The 8,127-nt window shown below is 44.7% G+C and overlaps 1 long non-coding RNA gene across 1 annotated transcript; it reads left to right on the top strand.

The window, feature by feature from the left end:
* The first annotated feature begins 496 nt into the window (after nucleotides 1–496).
* Nucleotides 497–2,817, top strand: LOC138510926 (uncharacterized). Its single transcript, XR_011280472.1, has 3 exons — nucleotides 497–625; nucleotides 1,019–1,188; nucleotides 2,626–2,817. It is a non-coding gene; the product is annotated as an uncharacterized lncRNA (long non-coding RNA).
* The last annotated feature ends 5,310 nt before the right edge of the window (nucleotides 2,818–8,127 follow it).

Raw genomic sequence — 8,127 nt, 5'->3', positions numbered from 1 at the left:
AAGAACCCATTGCTGGAGCTCTGGCCTGCACTGCACTGGTCACAACACTCGCTGTTCACCTCAAAAGCTGTCTCAGTGCGAACTAGCTGAAGCCGCAAGCTTGCCGCACCAGTTCTAAATCAAGTGGCTGAAGGCAGACCTGGGTAAGACTCTTTTATTAAACCAGTAGTGGGTTTCCAATCCAATTAAGTCATTAACTCTCAGAAGACTGCTTTGAAAAAACACTGACAGGCACTTTGTTTACTTCGAACTGGGGAAGTACAGGTTGGCCCCATGTCTGAGGTGAATACTAGCTTCTTGTAAGCATAGTGTTCTAACAAATTTGAATATCCAGATAAAAATGAAACCAATTGTGTCAAACTAGAAGCCTAGAAACACTTGTGTACAGGTGCATTGTGAATGCCATAGCAGCTCATTGCCCAGTAAGAAGTGCCATTTGTTGCTATTATAATGTGTCATATTAATGTTTGTGCTACTATTTCAGTGTATTGTGACAGAATGGATTTGCATCAGAAGGTGGTCATCGAACACTGCCTGGAACTGGCTCTTCAGTGGAAAAAAAGAGGGGGACCGGAACAGAGTGTTTTTATCTCATCCCAGTACTGGTCCAGCAACAGCATCAGAAGTAAGCACCCCTTGGGTAAAAAAGAAAGGTGGTTGATCCTCATATTAAAATAAATGCTTTATTGTATCAGTCAATATGCAAGTGAAACCTTAGTCTTCCCCCGGCATTCCTGTGAAGACATCTTGTGGTCGATACCCTTGTAAAATTTGCAATAGATTGCGTAAGCCTACAGCGCTATAATTTTATGTATTGTGCTTACACAACTGTTTCACCGAAACGCCATACAATGGGAATAAATAACCAATTAGGCAGAAAAATAGAAAAGCAGGAAGGAAACAAGATAAATAGACCACCAAAAACGGAGATTATTCTTGTGGATGTGACTTCATTAAATATTTGAACAATTTCCATATCTTGAGAAATATAATAATTTTTCATTTCTTATATGCACAGAGGACATTTCTTCTTGTAACAGACTTCTTGGTGTACCCTGTGAAACCAAGGGAGACAGCGATGATGGCAAAAGAAAGACAGGTGACCACTTTGGCACGCTACCTGCAGGACCTTGAATGTAGCAAAAGCGAAGATTAACACTGGATGTCATCGACAAGAAGCTATAAAAGGTACATAAATGCCATTCAGAACACACATGTTAAATATATTTATTTGAATATTGTACATTGCACATTGTCTACTGTGCTTCCTTTCATCCATGCATCCCTTCTCTACTCTCTCCTCCTAGTCTATCTCTATTTTGCCTTTTATATCCTGATCTAACCTCTCCCTATCTGTCCCCCTCTCATTCTCTTTCTTGCTCTCTCATTCAAGCACATACAACTAAACTGGTACCAACTACGCAGTCCCAAAGCCTTACTTTCACTCCATCCTAACAAAGCAAACCCGCCTCTAAGTCCTCCACCTGCTGCACATGTGTATGTTGGCTTTTGGTCCTACTTCAACTCTTCCCAACCTCGCCTAAGCATCTTTTACTGCCAGCTGACACTCCTGGATTTTTATAGCCCTCTCTTTCCTGTCTAGATACTTCCTTGTGCTTCCATTGGACACTTGGCTCACTTGTTTTCCCCTGTCATTAACTAGCTAATCTACTGTCATTTCCTCCCATACCCTTCCATTCTGTGCTGGGACTTCCCCTGGAAGTCTTCACGAGGGCATTTTTCCGCATCCCTTTTCAATCTCCATATTTTTACTGCCAGCCAGTAAACACTGTGATTGTTTTCTGTTCCTCTTTCTATCCTTGGTGCCTCACTTTACACGATTTGTGGAGTGTTTTTGGCTCTGCCCTATTCCTGTGCAGTCTCTTGCTAGTTCTAGTTGCCCAGCAGCTCTGTGCTTCGTGCAGTGAGTGTTGGTATCCCAATCTGCTCCTGAATGGGGAAGGATAGTTAATGTCCATTAGGGCAAGCAGTTTGCTCCTCCTGTTCTGTACCGGGTCTTATCCATAGGGCCAGAAACAGGAGGAACCCAGATACATTGTATGCCTAGGGGGTCATGGCTTAAGTCCCCCAACTCCATCACCCCTCCGCTGGGATAGGATCAGCTCTGGCATATGCCTTGGTACGCCTATGAGAGGTTGGGAGGGGTCAAGACCCTGACCCGGCAACATGGTGGGAAGAACCTCCAAATAATTAAAGATAAATTTAGAAGCCTGGTTGCCCAAACACCTAACCTGGTGGGAAAAGGTACTAGCAATAGTGAACATAAATCAAAAGTGGATGGAGCAGTTTTTCTCCTGGACAATAAACCCAGAGCAAAAGGAGGGCTCCCGCCAACACAATGCTGAACATTTTGTACGCATGAGGGATTAGGAGATGTTTTTTCTGTGATGGATGGCTAAGAAAGCTTGGAGACCTGGATTACCATGGGATTAAATGCAGTGGGGTGCTTCATCGCAGATGTCTAAATTCAGTATGAGATCTTTATTTCTAAGGACTAATGGCAGACCAATGTGTGTGGCACCACCAACTAGTCTTGTTAGAAGATGGAAGTATGTTAAGTACATCATGGAATCCAAACCAATGTATTCATTTTTACCTCTGCAGGTTCCAAAACCCATACATGTATTGACCATCAAAGAGATGGCATTGTTGCAAATCAAGCTCCCATCAGATAAGTACAATGTCCTGCTAATACCTTTCCTCACTTAAATTACTACTTTTGAATGTCTCATGCAGCTGCACAGTGACAATATTTTCTTTATCTGTGTTTCCTATAGGTTACTTAGAGGCCCAGCCAACAAAGGACTCTTAGTTGACCCTGACATCTTTGGTATGTTTGAAATAATGTATCTTTTCCCATTTACAAATACTGTGGTCATCAAAATTAAACTTGGATTTAGGTACTAAACTTAGCATCCCTTGTCTTCCATCCATACAACCCCATGTAATTCTACCAGTGCTCTGCACTGATAAATATAGTCACTCATTCACCCATGCTGTGGCAGGAGAAGTAGATTGGTGCCATGGGGCTGTTTTTGTATCTGCATGAGCAATGTGTGATGTGTGTACATTAGTGTTTGTTTCTGTGCCATTATTTGTTTTTATCTGTATTTGTAGATATCAGGCAGTCTGTGTGTGTATATACATCTCTATTTCCACATTCAAATTATTTGCTGCCATCATTGGTAATAATGGTGCTTGCTTGTTATTTGTGTCAGGCCTTACCAATGAAGCTGCAGTTTGGTGTGGCACCAGGTACAAAATAGTGCAAGGTCAACTGCAAAATGTGTGGCCTAAGCATTGCACAGAGTTTATCTTGGCAACTGGTGAAAGTCTCTTCCAAACAAGTGCTCCCCTGTTCCTCCAAAACTATCAGGGATAACATTGCCTCCCTTCCTCCAGCCTTGGCTGATTTCTGCAGACCCTCCTTTGCCACTGGCTCCTTCCCACTACCCCTCAAGCACTCACTCGTGCACTCTCTGCTTAAAAAGCCCTCTGCCAACCCTTGCTGCCCTGTTAATTACTCCCCTATCTCCATTACCCCCTTCCTGGGCAAAATCTTGGACAAGTTGGTCATCTCCCAACTGATGCAGCACACTGAATCTGTTGGTTGTCACCACAACGACCAGTCTGACTTCAGGAGAGCAGGTTCCGTGCCTCTGGCTGCTCTGAACACACACAAAGACTTGCTCTCAAATCTGAATTCCAACTCTCCATTCGTTCTCATTATTCTCGATCTTTCGACTGCCTTTGACCTGGTCAATTATACCACCTTTATAAATTGGCTCTGTGATAAGCTTTGCATCAGAGACCTGGCAATGGACTGGTTGACCTCCTTCCTATCTGACTGACATTCCCAGGTTTAACTGGGCCCTTTCCTTTCAACTCCCACACTCTCCACCTATGAGGTCCCTTAGGGGTGGAGGGAGGAGGGGTGGAGGGAGGACAGAGAATTACATACAGAGGTGAGAGAGAATTGCGCAAGGAGGGCACAAACAAGACCGAATAAATGCTGGTCTAAACATTTTCACAATTTGTGACAGTGGTGCAGTTTACATCACTAAGCCTAAATGCCTATGCATTGTTAGACATTGAGCAGCCTTGTATTACAATAGCCGTTTATTACTTGCATGTGTGTGAAGTCTAAAATCGTCTAACCCTTCGAACAAATTCCCCTTAGCCCCTTCATTTCAAGATGTTAAACATTCTTCAGTGAAAGATGTGTACATTGTGCTTCTTTTAATTAACTACCAATAAACTCATATCCAAATTTGAACAGCTAGCCAAAAATAAAAGGGATTTGTTACCAATCCGGGTTAAAATTAAAATCCATCAGCAACATAAGGTGTTGCTGTTCCCTCAGACCTAATCAGATTTCCAGAAACCCAACTTATGCTTGTAAAACGCAGCAGGCGAAAACCCTGGCGTACAACAATATTTCATCTATTTCCGAGTACCCCTCCTTACACTAGCAGTTGTCTAGCTCTCTTACCGGGAAGCTGGAATGGCATAGAAGTAGTTCTTGGAACAAAGACTGGGTTAAAAGCAATCTGGATTGTAACTCAAGTCATTTGACTATCTACTACGTGTTATTACCAGCAATGAGGCTATGAGATTGTGAGTGGGGACATGTTCCTACTAATCAAAATAAAGATTTGATGGGTAGGAACACCTATGAGCAGCTCAAAGGTATTTGTCATCACCTAGTATAGAGGAAACATATCTGGAGAATGAGCAGCTAGTACATGGCATGCCACAAATGTAACTTTCATTTAAAATCCAAATTATTGTCCATTATGTATGCCTCATTGTAATGTGATTGGAATTGTGTTTGATAATGTTTTTCTATTTGTTATGGTGTGATCGATTTGTGGAATGTTTATTAGCTATACACTAGGTTTTATTATTAATATACTGTATTTTACTTGTGTCATAATGCTCCTTTATACACATTCCCAAAACTGGTTATTTTCACATAGGTATATTTAAATTGCACTGGTTTGACTAGGCAGTCAACTGTAGCTCCTGGTATTGCTTGGTGTCAAGCTAACTGAGCTCTTTGAATCTACAGGCATTAGATAAGGAGCTCCAAGCAAATTTCACTTGCTGCATTCCATTTGAGGAGGACAAGAGAGACCAAAATGGTCAGTCTTGCACATGGTGCCAACATATTTCATATGGCTCAAAGCGTTGCACTTTCCACAATGCAAAATACAAATTGTATTTATTTACTGCTTAGTTATATAGCATCTATACATAAAATGGTGTTTCAAGGCGCCACAAGACAAAAAAGTGTGTGGGTGGGGAGGCAGGGAAGAAAACAACAAAACGGTACTACTAGTCCTTGTGTCATTCGGATTGTGCAAATGCAGTAACAAGGAGTGCAGGGGGAAGAGAGTGGGGAGGGGTGCAGGTAGGGGCAAGGGAAAATTCTAGGGTGGGAGGGAATTACAGGGTAGAGTGGTGTTATAGAAGTACAGGGGAAGGAGGGGAATAGGAGGGCCCATTGGGCTAGGCAAGTGCCAAGGGGAGGCCAGGTGGGCAAGTGCCAGGGGATGCAGGAAGTGAGGACCAAAGTGCGAGGACGGGGGTGGAACAGGCTCGGTAGGGATGCACACCCAGTCAGGCTAGTGGAGGGAAGGGGGCACGGAATGGCATGCACAGGTTATGGAGACTGCAATGCTGGGGAAAACTTGGTGAGGAGGGGCTGGTGCCATGTAGGACTCAGAAGGGACCAGGTAGCCAGTCCATGAGGCAGAGGGGGGCATTAGCAGGGGTGGGGGAGAGGAAAGAAAGAAGAGAAAAGGAGGGTCTTGAGAAGCTTCTGGAAAGGAGAGCTGGCACAAGCCTGAGAGGGGCACGGAGGCCAATCCACAGAGAGGTGCCTGCCGAAGAAAGATCTACCCCCTGCTCTCTGCTTAGAAAAGCATCTGATCTGCAGAGAATTGGAGCTAGAACACCAAAGGGCAGGGAGGTGTTTAGGGAGACAGAGTTGGATGTGGTGCGGTCCCATGCCCCAGAAAGCCTTGTGGAGGATGCATAGGGTCTTCAACTTGATCCTCACAGTCACGGGGAGCCAGTGGAGAGATTTTAGGACTGGAGAGATGGGGTCCATGGGCTTGAGGGCAAGGATACGTCTAACAGTCCTATTCTGGATTAGTTGAAGGTGGTAAGGGAGGATAAAGGTAGATTGAGGAAGAGGCTGTTGCAGTAGTACAGTTTAGAGTGGACCAGAGCTCTGGAGACATTGAGTTTCTGGGAAAAAGTGAGGAAATGGAGAATGCCTCTGAGGAGGTGCAGCTGAAAGTGGGCCTTCTTGGCAAGATCCACGATTTGACAAGAGAAATCGACAGAGGAGTCGAAAATGATGCAAATGTTTTTAGCCTCAGGAGAGGGTGAGGGGAGGGGACCCATGGAGGGTGACTTTTAGGGAGAATTCACCAGAATGGTTAATTTCCCTTATCTAATGAGCCCCTCGGCAGCTTTGCTGGATTTCTAGGATTTATTTTTTCACTTGCTAAGTGTTAGACTTTTTTTTCCCCACTCTTGCATGTGTTTTGCTGTGTGTGTTTAACATCGTTGTGTTCATAGACTGTGGAGCCTCAACTACTCCACAGGCATCATCTTTGTACTGTGTGTTACACAGCACCTTCAGTGCAGTGACACAGGGTTGCCTTTTAGACTTCCCAACTCAAACTCCATTTTTCTGGGACTGACTACTGTCACCCAGAACATATAAAGTTGCCATTAACTTCATTAGCCTCTGTAAAACCACAGACCCAGTACAAACCATCTTACATGGAGTACTGGAAAGGCTTAATACTCATCCCTTTTTGTCTGTTTCTCTTGGAGCATTATTTTGCTCCCTTTCCATCAAGACTTGGCTGGTGGCAGGGGTAACTACCTTATTTTTCCTACCGCAGTTATCTTAAAAAACCTTGGTATTGTTTTAGACTATCTTGGTAGCCTCAAACTTAAACCCGCTAGACCATATATATGTTCGGTTCCGGCTAGGTTTATTCACCATTTATTTTTGTAATAGTCTTTCTCGTGTTTTAATCTGCGCGCCAAACCCGGTTTGGTTCCTTTGTCCACCGTCTTTTCGCGGGCTTCTATGCAGAAGCCCTCCATAGGCGCCTGTATGTCTGGGGGGGACAGCATGTGATGAGGGGTTTAGGGCTCCCTGCACAGGATCTCCTTGGAGACCCATGTCGCACTCTGAACCGACTGGCTGTGGTGACTGTCCTGGTGGGACAGCCACCCTGCTGTGTGATTGACAGCCAGGCTGTGTGAATGGGGGAAAACTGCATACAAAGAAGGTTTTTGGGTCTGGAAAGGCAGAGTCGCCACTGGAATGAAAGAACCGACGAGGAGCTGATGGAAGAGGACCCCTACCATGACTGAACCGCCCGGTGAAGCCCTGCTGCAGGTCCGAATCCTCAAACTCCAATGACAGAGAAGATCCTCCAGGAAACTTCTTCCCCATAGCTGGTGGGACCAACCAGTTCACCCAAACTGCAAGCCAGGAATCCCTCCTCTGGTCGAATTCGATGTACAGAGCTACAGTGGTCCGGATAGCCAGGAAGGTCAGACCCTGCTTGGGTTTTAAGAAGCGCACCTTTTATTCGTTGCTTTGCTCTGCTGCTGGTTTCTTCCCTGGGCAGTGCAGGACCCTCCAGTCTTCCTACTTCATGTCAGTCTGACAGTCGCTTTAGGAAACGTGAGCCTGCAGGAACTGCCACAACGCCTGCCTCAGCTACAGCTTCTTCTCCATTTAAAAAGGTACTGTGCAAATCCGGTTGTTCGTAGTTCAGCCACGGTGAAAGTGTGTGAAATCTTTCTCCAATCCGAGGGCTTGTCCTTCTCTACTCTTTAAACTAACTTTTCTGCTGACCAACTTCGTCCGAACTCTTGGCAAAGACTTAACAGCGAACTACCCTGAGCTGTGGGATCTTGAGCAAGAGACTTTTGTCCTAGTGACTTTGGCCCTAAACTGGTTTGATTTGATTCCATCACTGTAGTTCCTCCTTCTGGATTGCCCTGCTTACTTACCTGTTGGTGCTGGTCAATTTCTGCCTAACTTTGTCTTTCCCTCCCTTTTAAATT

Source organism: Ambystoma mexicanum, chromosome 6p, assembly GCF_040938575.1.
Source record: "Ambystoma mexicanum isolate Mex_15411 chromosome 6p, UKY_AmexF1_1, whole genome shotgun sequence".
In the NCBI taxonomy this organism is placed as follows: domain Eukaryota; kingdom Metazoa; phylum Chordata; class Amphibia; order Caudata; family Ambystomatidae; genus Ambystoma; species Ambystoma mexicanum.
The sequence above is the reverse complement of the archived record's forward strand: the minus strand, read 5'-3'. Positions and strand labels throughout refer to the sequence as shown.